Source organism: Schistocerca cancellata, chromosome 7 (genome assembly GCF_023864275.1).
Source record: "Schistocerca cancellata isolate TAMUIC-IGC-003103 chromosome 7, iqSchCanc2.1, whole genome shotgun sequence".
NCBI lineage: Eukaryota > Metazoa > Arthropoda > Insecta > Orthoptera > Acrididae > Schistocerca > Schistocerca cancellata.
Genome location: NC_064632.1, coordinates 546,683,880 through 546,711,235, shown reverse-complemented (window position 1 = coordinate 546,711,235; position 27,356 = coordinate 546,683,880).

Sequence of the window (27,356 nt, the reverse complement as noted above, 5' to 3'; positions counted from 1 at the left end):
CGCATTCCAAAATCTAATCTCACAGAAGAACGAACATAAGGAGCCCGAGGGAGCTATAGACCTTGGAGAAGTCGGCTGGAGGAAGATGTATTGAATCTCGACACAATTTGAGTGTTCCATCGTCATTAGGAGGCCCTGAACATTACAATTAACTATCACTTTTGCATCCGATTCGATATTCTAACCTGACAGGAGAACGACCATAAGGTGCCCGAGGCAGCAATAGACACATGGAGACAAGTCGCTGGAGGACGATGTATTGAATCGGGACGCAATTTGAGTGTTCCATCGTCATTAGGAGGCCCTGAACGTTACAATTAACTATCAGTTTTGCATCCGATTTGAAAATCTACACTCACAGGAGAACGACTAATAGGTGCCCGAGGCACCAATAGACCCATGGAGTTAAGTCGGCTGGAGGACGATGTATTGAATCAGGACGCAATTTGAGTGTTCCATCGTCACTAGCAGGCCCTGAACGTTACAATTTACTATCAGTTTTGCGTCCGATTCGATAATCTAGACTCACAGGAGAACGATCATAAGGTGCCTGAGGCAGCAATAGACCCTTCGAGACAAGTAAGCTGGAGGACGATGTATTGAATCTCGACGCAAATTGAGTGTTCCATCGTCATTAGGAGGCCCTGAACGTTGCAATTAACTATCAGTTTTGCTTCCGATTCGAAAATCTAGACTCACAGGAGACGGACCATAATGTGCCCGAGGCAGCAACTTCCTCTTGGAGACAAGTCGGCCGGAGGACGATGTAAAGAATCTCGACGCAATTTGAGTGTTCCATCGTCATTAGGAGGCCCTGAACGTTACAATTAACTATCAGCTTTGCGTCCGATTCGATAATCTATACTCACAGGAGAACGACCATAAGGTGCTCGAGGCAGCAATAGACCCATGGAGACAAGTCGGCTTGAGGACGATGTATTGAATCGGGACGCAATTTGTGTGTTCCATCGTCGTTAGCAGGGTCGGAACGTTAGAATTAAATGTCAGTTGTGCGTCGCATTCGAAAATCTAGTCTCACAGGAGAACGAACATAAGGTGCCCGAGGGAGCAATAGACCCTTGGAGACAAGTCGGCTGGAGGACGATGTATTGAATCTCGACGCAATTTGAGTGTTCCATCGTCATTAGGAGGCCCTGAACGTTGCAATTAACTATCAGTTTTGCGTCCGATTCGATAATCTAGACTCACAAAAGAACGACCATAAGGTGCCCGAGACAGCAATAGACCCTTCAAGACAAGTCGGCTGGAGGACGATGTATTGAATCATGACGTAATTTGAGTGTTCCATCGTCATTAGAAGGCCCTGAAGGTTGCAATTAACTATCAGTTTTGTGTCCGATTCGAAAAACTACACTCACAGGAGAACGACTAATAGGTGCCCGAGGCAGCAATAGACCCATGGAGACAAGTCGGCTGGAGGACGATATATTGAATCGGGACGCAATTTGTGTGTTCCATCGTCATTAGGAGGCCCTGAACGTTACAATTAACTATCAGTTTTGCGTCCGATTCGATAATCTAGACTCACAGGAGAACGACCCTAAGGTGCCCGAGGCAGAAATAGACCCATGCAGACAAGTCGGCTGGAGGACGATGTATTGAATCGGGACGCAATTTGAGTGTTCCATCGTCATTAGGAGGCCCTGAACGTTACAATTAACTATCAGTTTTGCGTCCGATTCGATAATCTAGACTCACAGGAGTACGACCATAAAGTGCCCGAGGCAGCAATAGTCCCATGGAGACAAGTCGGCTGGAGGACGATGTATTGAATCGGGACGCAATTTGAGTGTTCCATCGTCATTAGGAGGCCCTGAACGTTACAATTAACTATCAGTTTTGCGTCCGATTCGATAATCTAGACCCACAGGAGTACGACCATAATGTGCCCGAGGCAGCAATAGTCCCATGGAGAGAAGTCGGCTGGAGGACGATGTATTGAATCGGGACGCAATTTGAGTGTTCCATCGTCATTAGGAGGCCCTGAAGGTTACAATTAACTATCAGTTTGGCGTGCGATTCGATAATTTAGTCTCACTGGAGAACGACCATAAGGTGCTCGAGGCAGCATTACACCCTAGGAGACAAGTCGGCTGGAGGACGATGAATTGAATCGGGACGCAATGTGAGTGTTCCATCGTCATTAGGAGGCCCTGAACGTTCAACTAACTATCAGTTTTGCGTCCGATTCGAAAATCTAGACTCACAGGAGACGGACCATAATGTGCCCGAGGCAGCAATTTCGTCTTGGAGACAAGTCGGCCGGAGGACGATGTAATGAATCTCGACGAAATTTGAGTGTTCCATCGTCATCAGAAGGCCCTGAACGTTACAATTAACTATCAGGTTCGCGTCCGATTCGATAATCTAGACTCACAGGAGAACGACCATAAGGTGCTCGAGGCAGCAATAGACCAATGGAGACAAGCCGGCTTGAGGACGATGTATTGAATCGGGACGCAATTTGTGTGTTCCATCGTCGTTAGCAGGGTCGGCACGTTAGAATTATTTGTCAGTTTTGCGTCGCATTCGAAAATCTAATCTCACAGAACAACGAACATAAGGAGGCCGAGGGAGCTATAGACCTTGGAGACAAGTCGGCTGGAGGAGGATGTATTGAATCTCGACACAATTTGAGTGTTCCATCGTCATTAGGAGGCCCTGAACGTTACAATTAACTATCACTTTTGCATCCGATTTGATATTCTAACAGGACAGGAGAACGACCATACGGTGCCCGAGGCAGCAATAGACACATGGAGACAAGTCGCTGGAGGACGATGTATTGAATCGGGACGCAATTTGAGTGTTCCATCGGCATTAGGAGGCCCTGAACTTTGCAATTAACTATCAGTTTTGCATCCGATTCGAAAATCTACACTCACAGGAGAACGACTAATAGGTGCCCGAGGCAGCAATAGACCCATGGAGTTAAGTCGGCTGGAGGACGATGTATTGAATCAGGACGCAATTTGAGGGTTCCATCGTCATTAGGAGGCCCTGAACGTTACAATTTACTATCAGTTTTGCGTCCGATTCGATAATCTAGATTCACAGGAGAACGACCATAAGGTGCCTGAGGCAGCAATAGACCCTTGGAGACAAGTAAGCTGGAGGACGATGTATTGAATCTCGACGCAAATTGAGTGTTCCATCGTCATTAGGTGGCCCTGAACGTTGCAATTAACTATCAGTTTTGCGTCCGACTCGAAAATCTAGACTCACAGGAGACGGACCATAATGTGCCTGAGGCAGCAATTTCCACTTGTAGACAAGTCGGCCGGAGGACGATGTAAAGAATCTCGACGCAGTTTGAGTGCTCCATCGTCATTAGGAGGCCCTGAACGTTGTAATTAACTATCAGCTTGCGTCCGATTCTATAATCTATAGTCACAGGAGAACGACCATAAGGTGCTCGAGGCAGAAATAGACCCATGGAGACAAGTCGACTTGAGGACGATTTATTGAATCGGGACGCAATTTGTGTGTTCCAACGTCGTTAGAAGGGTCGGAACGTTAGAATTAAATGTCAGTTTTGCGTCGCATTCGAAAATCTACACTCACAGGAGAACGACTAATAGGTGCCCGAGGCAGCAATAGACCCATGGAGAAAAGTCGGTTGGAGGACGATGTGTTGAATCTCGACGCAATTTGAGTGTTCCATCGTCATTAGGAGGCCCTGAACGTTAAAATTAACTATCAGGTTTGCGTCCGATTCGAAAATCTAGACTCACAGGAGAATGACCATAAGGTGCCCGAGTTAGCAATAGATCCATGCAGACAAGTCGGCTGGAGGACGATGTATTGAATCTCGATGCAATTTGAGTGTTTCGTCGTCATTAGGAGGCCTTGAACGTTACAGTTAACTATCAGTTTTGCGTCGGATTCGATAATTTATACTCACAGGAGAAGGAGCATAAGGTGCCCGAGGCAGCAATAGACCCACGAAGACAAGTCGGCTGGAGAGCGATGGATTGAGTCGGGTCGCAATTTGAGTGTTCCATCGTCATTTGGAGGCCCTGAACGTTACAATTAACTATCAGTTTTGCGTCCGATTCGAAATTCTAGACTCACAGGACAACGACCAATAAGTGCCCGAAGCAGCAATAGACCCATGGAGACAAGTCGGCTAGAGGACGATGTATTGAATCAGGACGCAATTTGGGTGTTGCATCGTCATTAGGAGGACCTGGACGTTACAATTAACTATCAGTTTTGCGTCCGATTCGATAATCTAGACTCACAGGAGAACGAACATAAGGGGCCCGAGGCAGCAATAGGCCCTTCGAGACAAGTAGGCTGGAGGACGAGGTATTGAATCGGGACGCAATTTGGGTGTTCCATCGTCATTAGGAGGCCCCGAACAATACAATTAACTGTCAGCTTTGTGTCCGAATAGAAAATCTAGACTCACAGGAGAACGACCATAAGATGCCCGAATCAGCGTTAGACCTTTGGAGACAAGTCGGCTGGAGGTCGATGTATTGAATCTGGACGCGATTTGAGTGTTCCATCGCCATTAGGAGGCCCTGAACGTTACAATTAACTATCAGTTTTGCGTCCGATTCGATAATCTATACTCACAGGAGAACGAGCATAAGGTGCCCGAGGCAGCAATAGACCCATGAAGACAAGTCGGCTGGAGAACGATGTATTGAGTCGGGACGCAATTTGAGTGTTCCATCGTCATTAGGAGGCCCTGAACGTTACAATTAACTATCAGTTTTGCGTCCGTTTCGAAATTCTAGACTCAGAGGAGAACGACCAATAGGTGCCCGAAGCAGCAATTGACCCATGGAGACAAGTCGGCTAGAGGACAATGTATTGAATCGGGACGCAATTTGGGTGTTGCATCGTCATTAGGAGGCCCTAAACGTTACAATTAACTATCAGTTTTGCGTCCGATTCGATAATCTACACTCACAGGAGAACGAACATAAGGTGCCCGAGGCAGCAATAGACCCTTGGAGAAAAGTCGGCTGGAAGACGAGGTATTGAATCGGGACGCAATTTGGGTGTTCCATCGTCATTAGGAGGCCCTGAACGTTACAATTAACTGTCAGCTTTGTGTCCGAATAGAAAATCTAGACTCACAGGAGAAAGACCATAAGATGCCCGAGGCAGCGTTAGACACTTGGAGAGAAGTCGGCTGGAGGTCGATGTATTGATTCGGGACGCATTTTGAGTGTTCCATCGCCATTAGGAGGCCCTGAACGTTACAATTAACTATCAGTTTTGCGTCCGATTCGAAAATCTAGACTTACAGGAAATGGACCATAATGTGCCCGAGGCAGCAATTTCCTCTTGGAGACAAGTCGGCCGGAAGACGATGTAATGAATCTCGACGCAACTTGAGTGTTCCATCGTCATTAGGTGGCCCTGAATGTTACAATTAACTATCAGTTTTGCATACGATTCGAAAATCTAGACTCACAGGAGAACGACCATGAGGTGGGCGAGGCAGCAATAGACACAAGGAGACAAGTCGGCTGGAAGACGATGTACTGAATCGGTTAGCAATTTGAGTGTTCCATCGTCATTAGGAGGCCCTTAATGTTGCAATTAACTGTCAGTATTGCGTCCGAATCGAAAATCTAGACTAACAGGAGAACGACCATAAGGTGCCCGAGGCAGCAATAGACCCATGGAGACAAGTCGGCTGGAAGACGATGTATTGGATCGGGACGCAATTTGAGTGTTCCATCGTCATTAGGAGGCCCTGAACGTTACAATTAACTATCAGTTTTGCGTCCGATTCGATAATCTAGGCTCACAGAAGTACGACCATAAGGTGCCCGAGGCAGCAATAGACCCATGGAGATAAGTCGGCTGGAGAACGATGTATTGAATCGGGACGCATTTTGAGTCTTCCATCGTCATTAGGAGGCCCTGAAAGTTGCAATTAACTATCAGATTTGCGTGCGATTCGATAATCTATTCTCACAGGAGAACGACCATAAGGTGCTCGTGGTAGCAATAGACCCATGGTGACAAGTCGGCTTGAGGACGTTGAATTGAATCGGGATGCAATTTGTGTGTTCCATCGTCGTTAGCACGTTCGGAACGTTAGAATTAAATGCTAGTTTTGCGTCGCATTCGAAAATTTAGTCTCACAGGAGAACGAACAAAAGGTGCATCAGGCAGCAATAGACCATTGGAGAGAAGTCGGCTGGAGAACGATGTATTGAATCTCGACGAAATTTCAGTGTTCCATCGTCATTAGGAGGCCTTGAACGTTACAATTAACTATCTGTTTTGCGTCCGATTCGAAAATCTAGACTCACAAGAGAGCGACCAATATGTGCCCGAGGCAGCAATAGACCCACGGAGACAAGTCGGCTGGAGGACGATGTATTGAATCGGGACGCAATTTGAGTATTCCATCGTCATTAGGAGGCCCTGAACGTTACAATTAACTTTCAGTTTTGCGTCCAATTCGATTATCTAGACTCACAGGAGAACGACCCTAAGGTGCTCGAGGGAGCGTTAGACCCATGGAGACAAGTCGGCTGGAGGACGATATATTGAATCGGGACGCAATTTGAGTGTTCTATCGTCATTAGGAGGCCCTGAACGTTACAATTAACTATCAGTTTTGCGTCCGATTCGAAAATCAAGTATCACAGAAGAACGAACATAAGGAGCCCGAATGAGCAATAGACCCTTCGACACAAGTCGGCTGTACGACGATGTATTGAATCTCGTCGCAATTTTAGTGTTCCATCGTCATTAGGAGGCCCTGAACGTCACAATTAACTATCAGTTTTGGATCAGATTCGATAATCTAGACTCACAGGAGAACGAACATAAGGTGCCCGAGAAAGCAATAGACTCATGGAAACAAGTCGGCTGGAGGACGATGTATTGAATCGGGACGCAATTTGAGTGTTCCATCGTCGTTAGGAGGCCATGAACGTTACAATTAACTATCAGCTTTGCGACCGATTGAATAATCTAGACTCACAAGAGAACGACCATTAGTGCCCGAGGCAGCAATACACCCTTGGAGACAAGACGCTGGAGGACGATGTATTGAATCGGGACGCAATTTGAGTGTTCCATCGTCATTAGGAGGCCCTGAACGTTACAATTAACTATCAGTTTTGCGTCCCATTCGAAATACTGGACTCACAGGAGAACGACCATGTGGTGCCCGAGGCAGCAATAGACCCATGGAGACAAGTCGGCAGGAAGACGATGTATTGAATCGGGACGCAATTTGAGTGTTCCATCGTCATTAATAGGCCCTGAACGTTACAATTAACTACCAGTTTTGAGACCGATTCGATAATATAGACTCACAGGAGAACGAACATAAGGTGCCCGAGGCAGCAATTGACCCTTGGAGACAATTCGTCTGGAGGACGATGTATTGAAACGGGACGCAATTTGAGTGTTCCATCGTCATTAGGAGGCCCTGAACGTTACAATTAAGTATCTGTTTTGCGTCCGATTCGATAATCTAGGCTCACAGGAGAACGACCATAAGGTGCCCGAGGCAGCAATAGACCCATGGAGACAAGTCGGTTGGAGGACGATGTGTTGAATCTCGACGCAATTTGAGTGTTCCATCGTCATTAGGAGGCCCTGAACGTTAAAATTAACTATCAGGTTTGCGTCCGATTCGAAAATCTAGACTCACAGGAGAATGACCATAAGGTGCCCGAGTTAGCAATAGATCCATGCAGACAAGTCGGCTGGAGGACGATGTATTGAATCTCGATGCAATTTGAGTGTTTCGTCGTCATTAGGAGGCCTTGAACGTTACAGTTAACTATCAGTTTTGCGTCGGATTCGATAATTTATACTCACAGGAGAAGGAGCATAAGGTGCCCGAGGCAGCAATAGACCCACGAAGACAAGTCGGCTGGAGAACGATGGATTGAGTCGGGTCGCAATTTGAGTGTTCCATCGTCATTTGGAGGCCCTGAACGTTACAATTAACTATCAGTTTTGCGTCCGATTCGAAATTCTAGACTCACAGGACAACGACCAATAAGTGCCCGAAGCAGCAATAGACCCATGGAGACAAGTCGGCTAGAGGACGATGTATTGAATCAGGACGCAATTTGGGTGTTGCATCGTCATTAGGAGGCCCTGGACGTTACAATTAACTATCAGTTTTGCGTCCGATTCGATAATCTAGACTCACAGGAGAACGAACATAAGGGGCCCGAGGCAGCAATAGGCCCTTCGAGACAAGTAGGCTGGAGGACGAGGTATTGAATCGGGACGCAATTTGGGTGTTCCATCGTCATTAGGAGGCCCCGAACAATACAATTAACTGTCAGCTTTGTGTCCGAATAGAAAATCTAGACTCACAGGAGAACGACCATAAGATGCCCGAATCAGCGTTAGACCTTTGGAGACAAGTCGGCTGGAGGTCGATGTATTGAATCTGGACGCGATTTGAGTGTTCCATCGCCATTAGGAGGCCCTGAACGTTACAATTAACTATCAGCTTTGCGTCCGATTCGATAATCTAGATTCACAGGAAGACGACCATAAGGTGCCCGAGGCAGCAATAGGCCCATGGAGACAAGTCGGCTTGAGGACGATGTATTGAATCGGGACGCAATTTGTGTGTTCCATCGTCGTTAGCAGAGTCGGAACGTTAGAATTAAATGTCAGATTTGCGTCGAATTCGAAAACCTCGACTCACAGGAGGACGACCATAAAGTACTCGATGCAGCAATAGACCCTTCGAGACAAGTCAGCTGGAGGACGATGTATTGAATCTCGACGCAATTTGAGTGTTCCATCGTCATTAGGAGTCCCTGAACGTTACAATTAACTATCAGTTTTGCGTCCGATTCGATAATCTATACTCACAGGAGAACGAGCATAAGGTGCCCGAGGCAGCAATAGACCCATGAAGACAAGTCGGCTGGAGAACGATGTATTGAGTCGGGACGCAATTTGAGTGTTCCATCGTCATTAGGAGGCCCTGAACGTTACAATTAACTATCAGTTTTGCGTCCGTTTCGAAATTCTAGACTCAGAGGAGAACGACCAATAGGTGCCCGAAGCAGCAATTGACCCATGGAGACAAGTCGGCTAGAGGACAATGTATTGAATCGGGACGCAATTTGGGTGTTGCATCGTCATTAGGAGGCCCTAAACGTTACAATTAACTATCAGTTTTGCGTCCGATTCGATAATCTACACTCACAGGAGAACGAACATAAGGTGCCCGAGGCAGCAATAGACCCTTGGAGAAAAGTCGGCTGGAAGACGAGGTATTGAATCGGGACGCAATTTGGGTGTTCCATCGTCATTAGGAGGCCCTGAACGTTACAATTAACTGTCAGCTTTGTGTCCGAATAGAAAATCTAGACTCACAGGAGAACGACCATAAGATGCCCGAGGCAGCGTTAGACCCTTGGAGACAAGTCGGCTGGAGGTCGATGTATTGAGTCGGGACGCAATTTGAGTGTTCCATCGCCATTAGGAGGCCCTGAACGTTACAATTAACTATCAGTTTTGCGTCCGATTCGAAAATCTAGACTTACAGGAAATGGACCATAATGTGCCCGAGGCAGCAATTTCCTCTTGGAGACAAGTCGGCCGGAAGACGATGTATTGAATCGGGACGCAATTTGAGTGTTCCATCGTCATTAGGAGGCCCTTAATGTTGCAATTAACTGTCAGTTTTGCGTCCGAATCGAAAATCTAGACTCACAGGAGAACGACCAGAAGGTGCCCGAGGCAGCAATAGACCCATGGAGACAAGTCGGCTGGAAGACGATGTATTGAATCGGGACGCAATTTGAGTGTTCCATCGTCATTAGGAGGCCCTGAACGTTACAATTAACTATCAGTTTTGCTTCCGATTCGATAATCTAGGCTCACAGAAGTACGACCATAAGGTGCCCGAGGCAGCAATAGACCCATGGAGATAAGTCGGCTGGAGAACGATGTATTGAATCGGGACGCAATTTTGAGTCTTCCATCGTCATTAGGAGGCCCTGATCGTTGCAATTAACTATCAGTTTTGCGTGCGATTCGATAATCTATACTCACAGGAGAACGACCATAAGGTGCTCGTGGTAGCAATAGACCCATGGTGACAAGTCGGCTTGAGGATGTTGAATTGAATCGGGATGCAATTTGTGTGTTCCATCGTCGTTAGCACGTTCGGAACGTTAGAATTAAATGCCAGTTTTGCGTCGCATTCGAAAATTTAGTCTCACAGGAGAACGAACAAAAGGTGCATCAGGCAGCAATAGACCATTGGAGAGAAGTCGGCTGGAGAACGATGTATTGAATCTCGACGAAATTTCAGTTTTCCATCGTCATTAGGAGGCCTTGAACGTTACAATTAACTATCTGTTTTGCGTCCGATTCGATAATGTAGACTCACAAGACAGCGACCAATATGTGCCCGAGGCAGCAATAGACCCACGGAGACAAGTCGGCTGGAGGACGATGTATTGAATCGGGACGCAATTTGAGTGTTCCATCGTCATTAGGAGGCCCTGAACGTTACAATTAACTATCAGTTTTGCGTCCAATTCGATAATCTAGACTCACAGGAGAACGACCCTAAGGTGTTCGAGGCAGCGTTAGACCCATGGAGACAAGTCGGCTGGAGGACGATATATTGAATCGGGACGCAATTTGAGTGTTCTATCGTCATTAGGAGGCCCTGAACGTTACAATTAACTATCAGTTTTGCGTCCGATTCGAAAATCTAGTCTCACAGAAGAACGAACATAAGGTGCCCGAATGAGCAATAGACCCTTCGAGACAAGTCGGCTGTACGACGATGTATTGAATCTCGTCGCAATTTTAGTGTTCCATCGTCATTAGGAGGCCCTGAACGTCACAATTAACTATCAGTTTTGCGTCCGATTCGATAATCTAGACTCACAGGAGAACGAAAATAAGGTGCCCGAGAAAGCAATACACTCATGGGGACAAGTCGGCTGGTTGGACGATGTATTGAATCGGGACGCAATTTGAGTGTTCCATCGTCGTTAGGAGGCCATGAACGTAACAATTAACTATCAGCTTTGCGATTGATTCAATAATGTAGACTCACAGGAGAACGACCATTAGTGCCCGAGGCAGCAAAACACCCTTGGAGACAAGACGCTGGAGGACGATGTATTGAATCGGGACGCAATTTGAGTGTTCCATCGTCATTAGGAGGCCCTGAACGTTACAATTAACTATCAGTTTTGCGTCCCATTCGAAATTCTAGACTCACAGGAGAACGACCATGAGGTGCCCGAGGCAGCAATAGACCCATGGAGACAAGTCGGCTGGAAGACGATGTATTGAATCGGGACGCAATTTGAGTGTTCCATCGTCATTAGGAGGCCCTGTACGTTACACTTAACTACTAGTTTTGAGTCCGATTCGATAATATAGACTCACAGGAGAACGAACATAAGGTGCCCGAGGCAGCAATAGACCCTTGGAGACAATTCGTCTGGAGGACGATGTATTGAATCTCGATGCAATTTGAGTGTTTCGTCGTCATTAGGAGGCCTTCAACGTTACAATTAACTATCAGTTTTGCGTCCGATTCGATAATTTATACTCACAGGAGAAGGAGCATAAGGTGCCCGAGGCAGCAATAGACCCACGAAGACAAGTCGGCTGGAGAACGATGTATTGAGTCGGGACGCAATTTGAGTGTTCCATCGTCATTTGGAGGCCCTGAACGTTACAATTAACTATCAGTTTTGCGTCCGATTCGAAATTCTAGACTCACAGGACAACGACCAATAAGTGCCAGAAGCAGCAATAGACCCATGGAGACAAGTCGGCTAGAGGACGATGTATTGAATCGGGACGCAATTTGGGTGTTGCATCGTCATTAGGAGGCCCTGAACGTGTACAATTAACTATCAGTTTTGCGTCCCATTCGATAGTCTAGACTCACAGGAGAACGAACATAAGGGGCCCGAGGCAGCAGTAGGCCCTTCGAGACAAGTAGGCTGGAGGACGAGGTATTGAATCGGGACGCAATTTGGGTGTTCCATCGTCATTAGGAGGCCCTGAACGTTACAATTAACTGTCAGCTTTGTGTCCGAATGGAAAATCTATACTCACAGGAGAACGAACATAAGGTGCCCGAGAAAGCAATAGACTCATGGAGACAAGTCGGCTAGAGGACGGTGTATTGAATCGGGACGCAATTTGAGAGTTCCATCGTCGTTAGGAGGCCATGAACGTTACAATTAACTATCATCTTTGCGACCGATTCGATAATCTAGACTCACAGGAGAACGACCATGAGTGCCCGAGGCAGCAATACACCCTTGGAGACAAATCGCTGGAGGACGATGTATTGAATCTCGACGCAATTTGAGTGTTCCATCGTCTTTAGGAGGCCCTGAACGTTACAATTAACTATCAGGTTTGCGTTCGATTCGAAAATCTAGACTCACAGGAGAACGACCGTTAGGTGCCCGAGTTAGAAATAGATCCATGCAGACAAGTCGGCTGGAGGACGATGTATTGAATCTCGACGCAATTTGAGTGTTCCATCGTCATTAGGAGGCCCTGAACGTTACAATTAACTATCAGTTTTGCGTGCGATTCGATAACCTATACTCACAGGAGAACGAGCATAAGGTGCCCGAGGCAGCAAAAGACCCATGAAGACAAGTCGGCTAGAGAACTATGTATTGAGTCGGGGCGAAATTTGAGTGTTCCATCGTCATTAGGAGGCCCTGAACGTTACAATTAACTATCAGTTTTGCGTCCGATTCGAAATTCTAGACTCACAGGAGAACGATGAATAGGTGCCCGAAGCAGCAATAGACCCATGGAGACAAGTCGGCTATAGGACGATGTATTGAATCGGGACGCAATTTGGGTGTTGCATCGTCATTAGGAGGCCCTGAACGTTACAATTAACTATCAGTTTTGCGTCCGATTCGATAATCGAGACTCACAGAAGAACGAACATAAGGTGCCCGAGGCAGCAGTAGACCCATGGAGACAAGTCGGCTGGAGGACGAGGTATTGAATCGGGACGCAATTTGGGTGTTCCATCGTCATATGAGGCCCTGAACGTTACAATTAACTGTCAGCTTTGTGTCCGAATAGAAAATCTATACTCACAGGAGAACGACCATAAGATGCCCAAGGCAGCGTTAGACCCTTGGAGACAAGTCGGCTGGAGGTCGATGTATTGTATCGGGACGCATTTTGAGTGTTCCATCGCCATTAGGAGGCCATGAACGTTACAATTAACTATCAGCTTTGCGTCCGATTCGATAATCTAGATTCACAGGAAGACGACCATAGGGTGCCCGAGGCAGCAATAGGCCCATGGAGACAAGTCGGCTTGAGGACGATGTATTGAATCGGGACGCAATTTGTGTGTTCCATCGTCGTTAGCAGAGTCGGAACGTTAGATTTAAATGTCAGATTTGCGTCGAATTCGAAAATCTAGACTCACAGGAGGACGACCATAAACTACTCGATGCAGCAATAGACCCTTGGAGACAAGTCGGCTTGAGGTCGATGTATTGAAACTCGATGCAATGTGAGTGTTTCATCGTCATTAGGAGGCCCTGAACGCTACAATTAACTATCAGTTTTGCGTCCGATTCGAAAATCTAGACTCACAGGAGATGGACCATAATGTACCCGAGGCAGCAATTTCCTCTAGGAGACAAGTCGGCCGGAGGACGATGTAATAAATCTCGACGCAACTTGAGTGTTCCATCGTCATTAGGAGGCCCTGAACGTTACATTTAACTGTCAGTTTTGCGTACGATTCGAAAATCTAGACTCACAGGAGAACGAACAAAAGGTGCATCAGGCAGCAATAGACCATTGGAGACAAGTCGGCTGGAGAACGATGTATTGAATCTCGAAGAAATTTCAGTGTTCCATCGTCATTAGGAGGCCTTGAACGTCACAATTAACTATCAGTTTTGCGTCCGATTCGATAATCTAGACTCACAGGAGAACGAACATAAGGTGCCCGAGAAAGCAATAGAGTCATGGGGACAAGTCGGCTGGAAGACGATGTATTGAATCGGGACGCAATTTGAGTGTTCCATCGTCGTTGGGAGGCCATGAACGTTCCAATTAACTATCGGCTTTGCGACCGATTCGATAATCTAGACTCACAGGAGAACCACCATTAGTGCCCGAAGCAGCAATACACCCTTGGAGACAAGTCGCTGGAGGACGATGTGTTGAATCGGGACGCAATTTGAGTGTTCCATCGTTATTAGGAGGCCCTGAACGTTACAATTAACTACCAGGTTTGCGTCCGATTTGATAATATAGACTCACAGGAGAACGAACATTAGGTGCCCGAGGCAGCAATAGACCCTTGGAGACAAGTCGGCTGGAGGACGATGTATTGAATCGGGAGGCAATTTGAGTGTTCCATCGTCATTAGGAGGCCCTGAACGTTGCAATTAACTATCAGTTTTGCGTACAATTCGGTAATCTAAACTCACAGGAGAACGACCGTGAGGTGCTCGAGGCAGCGTTAGACACATGGAGACAAGTCGGCTGGAGGACGATATATTGAATCTCGACGCAATTTGAGTGTTCCATCGTCATTAGGAGGCCCTGAACGTTACAATTAACTATCAGTTTTGCGTCCGATTCGATAATCGAGGCTCACAGGAGAACGACCATAAGGTGCCCGAGGCAGCAATAGACCCATGGAGACAAGTCGGCTGGAGGACGATGTATTGAATCTCGACGCAATTTGAGTGTTCCATCGTCTATAGGAGGCCCTGAACGTTACAATTAACTATCAGGTTTGCGTCGGATTCGAAAATCTAGACTCACAGGAGAACGACCATAAGGTGCCCGAGTTAGCAATAGATCCATGCAGACAAGTCGGCTGGAGGACGATGTATTGAATCTCGACGCAATTTGAATGTTCCATCGTCATTAGTAGGCCCTGAGCGTTACAACTAACTATCAGATTTGTGTCCGATTCGATAATCTAGACTCACAGGAGGACGACCATAAGGTGCCCGAGGCAACAATACACCCACGGAGACAATTCTGCTGGAGGTGGATGTATTGAATCGGGACGCAATTTGAGTGTTCCATCGTCATTAGGAGGCCCTGAACGTTACAATTAACTATCAGTTTTGCGTCCCATTCGATAATCTATACTCACAGGAGAACGACCATAAGGTGCCCGAGGCAGCAATAAACCCATGGAGACAAGTCTGCTGCAGGACGCTATATTGAATCGAGACGCAATTTGAGTGTTCTATCGTCATTAGGAGGCCCTTAACGTTACAATTAACTATCAGTTTTGCGTCCGATTCGAAAACCTAGTCTCACAGGAGAACGACCATTAGGTGCCCGAGTTAGAAATAGATCCATGCAGACAAGTCGGCTGGAGGACGATGTATTGAATCTCGACGCAATTTGAGTGTTCCATCGTCATTAGGAGGCCCTGAACGTTACAATTAACTATCAGTTTTGCGTGCGATTCGATAACCTATACTCACAGGAGAACGAGCATAAGGTGCCCGAGGCAGCAAAAGACCCATGAAGACAAGTCGGCTGGAGAACTATGTATTGCGTCGGGGCGCAATTTGAGTGTTCCATCGTCATTAGGAGGCCCTGAACGTTTCAATTAACTATCAGTTTTGCGTCCGATTCGAAATTCTAGACTCACAGGAGAACGATCAATAGGTGCCCGAAGCAGCAATAGCCCCATGGAGACAAGTCGGCTGGAGGACGAGGTATTGAATCGGGACGCAATTTGGGTGTTCCATCGTCATATGAGGCCCTGAACGTTACAATTAACTGTCAGCTTTGTGTCCGGATAGAAAATCTATACTCACAGGAGAACGACCATAAGATGCCCGAGGCAGCGTTAGACCCTTGGAGACAAGTCGGCTGGAGGTCGATGTATTGTATCGGGACGCATTTTGAGTGTTCCATCGCCATTAGGAGGCCATGAACGTTACAATTAACTATCAGCTTTGCGTCCGATTCGATAATCTAGATTCACAGGAAGACCACCATTAGGTGCCCGAGGCAGCAATAGGCCCATGGAGACAAGTCGGCTTGAGGACGATGTATTGAATCGGGACGCAATTTGTGTGTTCCATCGTCGTTAGCAGAGTCGGAACGTTAGAATTAAATGTCAGATTTGCGTCGAATTCGAAAATCTAGACTCACAGGAGGACGACCATAAAGTACTCGATGCAGCAATAGACCCTTGGAGACAAGTCGGCTTGAGGTCGATGTATTGAAACTCGATGCAATGTGAGTGTTTCATCGTCATTAGGAGGCCCTGAACGCTACAATTAACTATCAGTTTTGCGTCCGATTCGAAAATCTAGACTCACAGGAGATGGACCATAATGTACCCGAGGCAGCAATTTCCTCTAGGAGACAAGTCGGCCGGAGGACGATGTAATGAATCTCGACGCAACTTGAGTGTTCCATCGTCATTAGGAGGCCCTGAACGTTACATTTAACTGTCAGTTTTGCGTACGATTCGAAAATCTAGACTCACAGGAGAACGAACAAAAGGTGCATCAGGCAGCAATAGACCATTGGAGACAAGTCGGCTGGAGAACGATGTATTGAATCTCGAAGAAATTTCAGTGTTCCATCGTCATTAGGAGGCCTTGAACGTCACAATTAACTATCAGTTTTGCGTCCGATTCGATAATCTAGACTCACAGGAGAACGAACATAAGGTGCCCGAGAAAGCAATAGAGTCATGGGGACAAGTCGGCTGGAAGACGATGTATTGAATCGGGACGCAATTTGAGTGTTCCATCGTCGTTGGGAGGCCATGAACGTTCCAATTAACTATCGGCTTTGCGACCGATTCTAAAATCTAGACTCACAGGAGAACCACCATTAGTGCCCGAGGCAGCAATACACCCTTGGAGACAAGTCGCTGGAGGACGATGTGTTGAATCGGGACGCAATTTGAGTGTCCCATCGTTATTAGGAGGCCCTGAACGTTACAATTAACTACCAGGTTTGCGTCCGATTCGATAATATAGACTCACAGGAGAACGAACATTAGGTGCCCGAGGCAGCAATAGACCCTTGGAGACAAGTCGGCTGGAGGACGATGTATTGAATCGGGAGGCAATTTGAGTGTTCCATCGTCATTAGGAGGCCCTGGACGTTGTAATTAACTATCAGTTTTGCGTACAATTCGGTAATCTAAACACACAGGAGAACGACCGTGAGGTGCTCGAGGCAGCGTTAGACACATGGAGACAAGTCGGCTGGAGGACGATATATTGAATCTCGACGCAATTTGAGTGTTCCATCGTCATTAGGAGGCCCTGAACGTTACAATTAACTATCAGTTTTGCGTCCGATTCGATAATCGAGGCTCACAGGAGAACGACCATAAGGTGCCCGAGGCAGCAATAGACCCATGGAGACAAGTCGGCTGGAGGTCGATGTATTGAATCTCGACGCAATTTGAGTGTTCCATCGTCTATAGGAGGCCCTGAACGTTACAATTAACTATCAGGTTTGCGTCCGATTCGAAAATCTAGACTCACAGGAGAACGACCATAAGGTGCCTGAGTTAGCAATAGATCCATGCAGACAAGTCGGCTGGAGGACGATGTATTGAATCTCGACGCAATTTGAATGTTCCATCGTCATTAGTAGGCCCTGAGCGTTACAACTAACTATCAGATTTGTGTCCGATTCAATAATCTAGACTCACAGGAGGACGACCATAACGTGCCCGAGGCAACAATACACCCATGGAGACAAGTCTGCTGGAGGTCGATGTATTGAATCGGGACGCAATTTGAGTGTTCCATCGTCATTAGGAGGCCCTGAACGTTACAATTAACTATCAGTTTTGCGTCCCATTCGATAATCTATACTCACAGGAGAACGACCATAAGGTGCCCGAGGCAGCAATAAACCCATGGAGACAAGTCGGCTGCAGGACGATATATTGAATCGAGACGCAATTTGAGTGTTCTATCGTCATTAGGAGGCCCTTAACGTTACAATTAACTATCAGTTTTGCGTCCGATTCGAAAATCTAGTCTCACAGGAGAACGACCATTAGGTGCCCGAGTTAGAAATAGATCCATGCAGACAAGTCGGCTGGAGGACGATGTATTGAATCTCGACGCAATTTGAGTGTTCCATCGTCATTAGGAGGCCCTGAACGTTACAATTAACTATCAGTTTTGCGTGCGATTCGATAACCTATACTCACAGGAGAACGAGCATAAGGTGCCCGAGGCAGCAAACGACCCATGAAGACAAGTCGGCTGGAGAACTATGTATTGCGTCGGGGCGCAATTTGAGTGTTCCATCGTCATTAGGAGGCCCTGAACGTTTCAATTAACTATCAGTTTTGCGTCCGATTCGAAATTCTAGACTCACAGGAGAACGATCAATAGGTGCCCGAAGCAGCAATAGCCCCATGGAGACAAGTCGGCTATAGGACGATGTATTGAATCGGGACGCAATTTGGGTGTTGCATCGTCATTAGTAGGCCCGGAACGTTACAATTAACTATCAGTTTTGCGTCCGATTCGATAATCTAGACTCACAGGAGAACGAACATAAGGTGCCCGAGGCAGCAATAGACCCATGGAGCCAAGTCGGCTGGAGGACGAGGTATTGAATCGGGACGCAATTTGGGTGTTCCATCGTCATATGAGGCCCTGAACGTTACAATTAACTGTCAGCTTTGTGTCCGAATAGAAAATCTATACTCACAGGAGAACGACCATAAGATGCCCGAGACAGCGTTAGACCCTTGGAGACAAGTCGGCTGGAGGTCGATGTATTGTATCGGGACGCGTTTTGAGTGTTCCATCGCCATTAGGAGGCCCTGAACGTTACAATTAACTATCAGTTTTGCGTCCGATTCGATAATCTAGACTCACAGGAAGACGACCATAAGGTGCCCGAGGCAGCAATAGGACCATGGAGACAAGTCGGCTGGAGGACGATGTATTGAATCGGGACGCAATTTGAGTGTTCCATCGTCATTAGGAGGCCCTGAACGTTACAAGTAACTATCAGTTTTGCGACCGATTTTATAATCTATACTCCTAGGAGAACGACCATAACGTGCTCGAGGCAGCAAAAGACCCATGGAGACAAGTCGGCTTGAGGACGATGTATTGAATCGGGACGCAATTTGTGTGTTCCATCGTCGTTAGCAGAGTCGGAACGTTAGAATTAAATGTCAGATTTGCGTCGCATTCGAAAATCTAGACTCACAGGAGGACGACCATAAAGTACTCGATGCAGCAATAGACCCCTGGAGACAAGTCGGCTTGAGGACGATGTATTGAATCTCGATGCAATGTGAGTGTTCCATCGTCATTAGGAGGCCCTGAACGCTACAATTAACTACCAGTTTTGCGTACGATTCGAAAATCTCGACTCACAGGAGAACGACCATGAGGTGCGCGAGGCAGCAATAGACCCAAGGAGACAAGTCGGCTGGAAGACGATGTATTGAATCGGGTAGCAATTTGAGTGTTCCATCGTCATTAGGAGGCCCTTAATGTTGCAATTCACTGTCAGTTTTGCGTCCGAATAGAAAATCTAGACTCACAGGAGAACGACCATAAGGTGCCCGAGGCAGCAATAGACCCATGGAGACAAGTAGGCTGGAAGACGATGTATTGAATCAGTACGCAATTTGAGTGTTCCTTCGTCATTAGGAGGCCCTGAACGTTACAATTAACTATCAGTCTTGCGTCCGATTCGACAATCTAAACTCACAGAAGTACGACCATAAGGTGCCCGAGGCAGCAATAGACCCACGGAGATAAGTCCTCTAGAGAACGATGTTTTGAATCGGGACGCAATTTGAGTGTTCCATCGTCATTAGGAGGTCCTGAACGTTGCAATTAACTATCAGTTTTGCGTCCGATTCGATAATCTAGACTCACAGTAGAACGACCATAAGGTGCTCGAGGCAGCCTTAGACCCATTGAGACAAGTTGGCTGGAGGACGATGTATTGAATCGGGACGCAATTTGAGTGTTCCTTCGTCATTAGGAGGCCCTGAACGTTACAATTAACTATCAGTTTTGCGTCCCATTCGAAATTCTAGACTCACAGGAGAACGACCATAAGGTGCCCGAGGCAGCAATAGACCCATGGAGACAAGTCGGCTGGAAGGCGATGTATTGAATCGGGACGCAATTTGAGTGTTCCATCGTCATTAGGAGGCCCTGAACGTTACAATAAACTACCAGTTTTGCGTCCGATTCGATAATATAGACTCACAGGAGAACGAACATAAGGTGCCCGAGGCAGCAATTGACCCTTGGAGACAATTCGGCTGGAGATCGATGTATTGAATCGGGACGCAATTTGAGTGTTCCATCGTCATTAGGAGGCCCTGAACGTTACAATTAACTATCAGTTTTGCGTCCGATTCGATAATTTAGACTCACAGGAGAACGAACACAAGGGGCCCGAGGCAGCAATAGACCTTTGGAGACAAGTCGGCTGGAGGACGAGGTATTGAATCGGGACGCAATTTGGGTGTTCCACCGTCATTAGGAGGCCCTGAACGTTACAATTAACTGTCAGCTTTGTGTCCGAATAGATAATCTAGACTCACAAGAGAACGACCATAAGATGCCCGAGGCAGCGTTAGACCCTTGGAGACAAGTCGGCTGGAGGTCGATGTATTGAATCGGGACACATTTTGAGTGTTCCATCGCCATTAGGAGGCCCTGAACGTTACAATTAACCATCAGTTTTGCGTCCGATTCGATAATCTAGATTCACAGGAAGACGACCATAAGGTGCCCGAGGCAGCAATATGCCCATGGAGACAAGTCGGCTGGAGGACGATGTATTGAATTGGGACGCAATTTGAGTGTTCCATCGTCATTAGGAGGCCCTGAACGTTACAATTAACTATCAGTTTTGCGTCCGATTCGATAATCTAGACTCACAGGAGTACGACCATAAGGTGCCCGAGGCAGCAATAGACCCATGGAGATAAGTCGGCTGGAAAACAATGTATTGATTCGGGACGCAATTTGAGTCTTCCATCGTCATTAGGAGGCCCTGAACGTTGCAATTAACTATCAGTTTTGCCTGCGCTTCGATAATCTATACTCACAGGAGAACGACCATAAGGTGCTCGAGACAGCAATAGACCCATGGAGACAAGCCGGCTTGAGGACGTTGTATTGAATCGGGGCGCAATTTGTGTGTGCCATCGTCGTAAGCAGGGTCGGAACGTTAAAATTAAATGCCAGTTTTGCGTCGCATTCGAAAATCTAGTCTCACATAAGAACGAACATACGGTGCCCGAGGGAGCGATAGACCCTTCGAGACAAGTCGGCTGGAGGATGATGTATTGAATCTCGACGCCATTTGAGTGTTCCACCATCATTAGGAGGCCCTGAACGTTACCATTAACTATCAGTTTTGCGTCCGATTCGATAATCTATACTCACAGGAGAACAACCATAAGGTGCTCGAGGATGCAATAGACCCATGGAGACAAGTCTGCTTGAGGACGTTGTATTGAATCGGGACGCAATTTGTGTGTTCCATCGTCGTTAGCAGGGTCGGAACGTTAGAATTAAATGCCAGATTTGCGTCGCATTCGAAAATCTAGTCTCACAGGAGGACGAACATAAGGTGCATCAGGCAGCAATAGACTACTGGAGACAAGTCGGCTGGAGAACGTTGTATTGAATCTCGACGCAACTTGAATGTTCCATCGTCATTAGGAGGCCCTTAACATTACAATTAACTATCAGTTTTGCGTCCGACTCGAAAATATAGACTCACAGGAGAGCGACCAATATGTGCCCGAGGCAGCAATAGACCCATGGAGACCAGTCGGCTGGAGGACGATGTATTGAATCGGACGATATTTGAGTGTTCCATACTCATTAGGAGGCCCTGAACGTTTCCATTAACTATCAGTTTTGCGTCCGATTCGATAATCTATACTCACAGGAGAACGACCATAAGGTGCCCGAGGCAGCAATAGACCCATGGAGACAAGTCGGCTGGAGGACGATGTATTGAATCGGGACACAATTTGAGTGTTGCATCGTCATTAGGAGGCCCTGAACGTTACAATTAACTATCAGTTTTGCGTCCGATTCGATAATCTAGACTCACAGGAGAAAGAACATAAGGTGCCCGAGGCAGAAATAGACCCTTGGAGACTAGTCAGCTGGAGGACGAGGTATTGAACCGGGACTCAATTTGGGTAATCCATCGTCATTAGTGCGCCCTGAACGTTACCATTAACTATCAGTTTTGCGTCCGATTCGATAATCTATACTCACAGGAGAACGACCATAAGGTGCTCGAGGCAGCAATAGACCCATGGAGACAAGTCGGCTTGAGGACGTTGTATTGAATCGGAACGCAATTTGTGTTCCATCGTCGTTAGCAGGGTCGGAACGTTCGAATTAAATGCCAGTTTTGAGTTGCATTCGAAAATCTAGTCTCACATAAGAACGAACATAAGGTGCCCGAGGGAGCAATAGACCCTTCGAGACAAGTCGGCTGGCGGATGATGTATTGACTCTCGACGTAATTTGAGTGTTCCACCGTCATTAGGAGGCCCTGAACGTTACCATTAACTATCAGTTTTGCGTCCGATTCGATAATCTATACTCACAGGAGAACGACCATAAGGTGCTCGAGGATGTAATAGACCCATGGAGACTCGTCGGCTTGAGGACGTTGTATTGAATCGGGACGCAATTTGTGTGTTCCATCGTCGTTAGCAGGGTCGGAACGTTAGAATTAAATGCCAGATTTGCGTCGCATTCGAAAATCTAGTCTCACAGGAGAACGAACATAAGGTGCATCAGGCAGCATTAGACTATTGGAGACAAGTCGGCTGGAGAACGATGTATTGAATCTCGACGCAACTTGAATGTTCCATCGTCATTAGGAGGCCCTGAACATTACAATTAACTATCAGTTTTGCGTCTGACTCGAAAATATAGACTCACAGGAGAGCGACCAATATGTGCCCGAGGCAGCAATAGACCCATGGAGACAAGTCGGCTCTAAGACGATGTATTGAATCGGACGCAATTTGAGTATTCCATACTCATTAGGAGGCCCTGAACGTTACCATTATCTATCAGTTTTGCGTCCGATTCGATAATCTATACTCATAGGAGAACGACCATAAGGTGCCCAAGGCAGCAATAGACCCATGGAGACAAGTCGGCTGGAGGACGATGTATTGAATCGGGACGCAATTTGAGTGTTGCATCGTCATTAGGAGGCCCTGAACGTTACAATTAACTATCAGTTTTGCGTCCGATTCGATAATCTATACTCACAGGAGAACGACCATAAGGTGCTCGAGGCAGCAATAGACCCATGGAGACAAGTCGGCTTGAAGATGTTGTATTGAATCGGGACGCAATTTGTGTGTTCCATCGTCGTTAGCAGGGTCGGAACGTTAGAATTAAATGCCAGTTTTGCGTCGCATTCGAAAATCTAGTCTCACAGAAGAACGAACATAATGTGCCCGAGGGAGCAATAGACCCTTCGAGACAAGTCGGCTGGAGGACGATAAATTGAATCTCGACGCAATTTGAGTGTTCCACCGTCATTAGGAGGCCCTGTACGTTACAATTAACTATCAGTTTTGCGTCCGATTCGATAATCTAGACTTGCAGGAGAACGACCATAAGGTGCCCGAGGCAGGAATAAACCCATGGAGACAAGTCGGCTGGAGGACGATGTATTGATTCTCGATGCAATTGGAGTGTTCCGTCGTCATTACGAGGCCCTGATCGTTACAATTAACTATCAGTTTTGCGTCTGATTCGAAAATCTAGACCCACAGGAGAACGACCATGAGGTGCGCGAGGCAGCAATAGACCCAAGGAGACAAGTCCGCTGGAAGACGATGTATTGAATCGGGACGCAATTTGAGTGTTCCAATGTCATTAGGAGGCCCTGAATGTTACAATTAACAATCAGTTTTGCGTCCGATTAGAAAATCTAGACTCACAGGAGAACGACCATGAGGTGCCCGAGGCAGCAATAGACCCATGGAGACAAGTCGGCTGGAAGACGATGTATTGAATCGGGACGCAATTTGAGTGTTCCATCGTCATTAGGAGGCCCTGAACGTTACAATTAACTATCAGTTTTTCGTCCGATTCGATAATCCAGACTCACAGGAGAACGAACATAAGGTACCCGAGGCAGCAATAGACCCTTTGAGAAGAGTCGGCTGGAGGACGATGTACTGAATCGGGACGCAATTTGAGAGTTCCATCGTCATTAGGAGGCCCTGAACGTTACAATTAACTATCAGTTTTGCGTCCGATTCGAAAATATAGACTCACAGGAGAGAGACCAATATGTGCCCGAGGCAGCAATAGACCCATGGAGACAAGTCGGCTGGAGGACGATGTATTGAATCGGACGCAATTTGAGTGTTCCATCCTCATTTGGAGGTCCTGAACGTTACCATTAACTATCAGTTTTGCGTCCGATTCGAAAATCTATACTCACAGGAGAACGACCATAAGGTGCCGAGGCAGCAATAGACCCATGGAGACAAGTCGGCTGGAGGACGATGTATTGAATCGGGACACAATTTGAGTGTTGCATCGTCATTAGGAGGCCCTGAACGTTACAATTAACAATCAGTTTTCCGTCCGATTCGATTATGTAGACTCACAGGAGAAAGAACATAAGGTGCCCGATTCAGAAATAGACCCTTGGAGGCAAGTCGGCTGGAGGACGAGGTATTGAACCAGGACTCAATTTGGGTCATCCATCGTCATTAGGACGCCCTGAACGTTACCATTAACTATCAGTTTTGCGTCCGATTCGATAATCTATACTTACAGGAGAACGAACATAAGGTGCTCGAGGCAGCAATAGACCCATGGAGACAAGTCGGCTTGAGGACGTTGTATTGAATCGGGACGCAATTTGTGTGTTCCATCGTCGTTAGCAGGGTCGGAACGTTAGAATTAAATGCCAGTTTTGCGTCGCATTCGAAAATCTAGTCTCACAGAAGAACGAACATAAGGTGCCCGAGGGAGCAATAGACCCTTCGAGACAAGTCGGCTGGAGGACGATGTATTGAATCTCGACGCAATATGAGTGTTCCACCGTCAGTTGGAGGCCCTGAACGTTACAATTAACTATTAGTTTTGCGTCCGATTCGATAATCTAGACTTACAGGAGAACGACCATAAGGTGCCCGAGGCAGCAATAAACCCATGGAGACAAGTCGGCTGGAGGACAATGTATTGAATTGGGACGCAATTTGGGTGTTCCATCACCATTAGGAGGCACTGAACGTAACAATTAATTATCAGTTTTGCGTCCGATTCGAAAATCTAGACTCACAGGAGAACGACCAATAGGTGCCCGAAGCAGCAATAGACCCATGGAGACAAGTCGGCTGGAGGACGATGTATTGAATCGGGACACAATTTGGGTGTTGCATCGTCATTAGGAGGCCCTGAACGTTACAATTAACTATCAGTTTTGCGTCGGATTCGAAAATCTAGACTCAAAGGAGAACGACCATAAGGTGCTCGATGCGGCAATAGGCCCTTGGAGACAAGTTGAAACGTCCCCTTTGAGCAATTTATACAAGACTGTGCTTAAACTGACACACAATGTTTTTAGCGCAACGCAATCTGGCTATCAAAGATCCCGGCAAAAGAATGACCCTGAGTAACATTAAACTATACCTTTCACAAATAACTTACCTCACAAAAAATCTTCATTACTCGAACTACTGCAATACAGCGAGCGCCACTACTGCCAGCTAAATAAAAGATTCAAACTACTGAAGGTACTAACTACTGATAGGGATAGTTAGCAAATGAAAGATATTAATAGTGAACAAACATTGTATTTACCTTAATATCATCAAAAGTCATAATATATATATCAGTTCATGACAAATTACAAAACTCCGCCATCTCTCTCCCCACATCCACCACTGCTGGCGGCTCACCTCCAACTGCGCAACGCTACGCGCTGTTAACATCCAGCTGCCCCTCTACAATGGCAGACAACAATGCAAACTAGCCACAGACTGCACACAGCACAGCCAGTGATTTTCATATAGAGCGCTACGTAACTTTGCCAATATAAAAATCTAAACAGCCTACTTACATAAAGAAAACATAAACAGCCTACTTACATAGCCCCCATGCTCCCCACAAAAAATGTTTACATATGGTGTTGGGCACTGGCCAATACAGATTTGAAAAAATTTTTCATAATTACAATCACAAAGATATCAAATGCACACACTTATTAATACAATGTTGGTCAACAGCTAAAATTTTCTCACAGTCAATAAAGACAGTCCTGATCATTCATCAGAGTAAAACTGCCATTTCTTTTCTCAAAGTCTGAGCAGTAAAAGACAATGCACACGGAAGTAGTGGATTTCCATGCAGTCTTGAAGAAGTAGTGTTGTCCTTCCAATGCAAAGACAGTGCTGACTCTTGACATGCTGACAGGTAATGGGCCACAACAAAGCAAACCCACAGCAGAGTCATTCGACGTTTTGAAGAAGATTGTTAGGTAGGTCGTCACAGAGCAGACCCACTGTAGTCCTGGTAGAGATTGTGGTATTGGTGGTCCACCAGAGGTGCAGACCCACTGCAGTCCTTGTAGAAATAATGGTATTGGTGGGCCATCAAAGATGCAGACCCACTGTAGTCCTTGTGGAGACGGCCAGCAGCCATCTGTTGCGACTGTGCAGGTGCACATTCACCATCGAAGAGTCTTGCGGAGAATATAGCAAGTCCATAAACCACCACTTGTCCACTCACAAAGTTTTTTTTTTTCTAATTGTCCTTAGAACCAGCAATGCTGTTATCCAGTCCCTTGCTGAATTATTAACACACGTGCAAACACTAACAGTCCCAACTTCTCACATAGTCTCCATATAGTATGACCAACAGAAAAGTGTGCAGTGAAATGAATGCTTACAAGTTAATAATATGATGAACTGGTGTCAATTACAATTTTATGACGTAAGATTACAATTACAAAGGATCAAAATACGTCATTAAAAACATAACAATACAGATAACATTTGTAGTAATATTGGCTTTACAAAACAATAGAAATAAACATATACATCAGTGTTACAGGAATGATGATATGAGTACAAAAATAAAAGATCAGAATCACTTTTGAAACGTCAACTTCACACATGAGCATTAAAACAAAACAGAATAAACAATGTCTAAGCATCTTTACAAAGAAAATAACAGAGTATTAGAAAAATTCTACAACATAGCTCTCATCAGCTAAACACATAAAGACAGGAAAAACACAAATACACAAGGGTACACAAACATATAGTGGGATAACACCAAAGGAAAGGACAGGGTTTGTTTTACTGC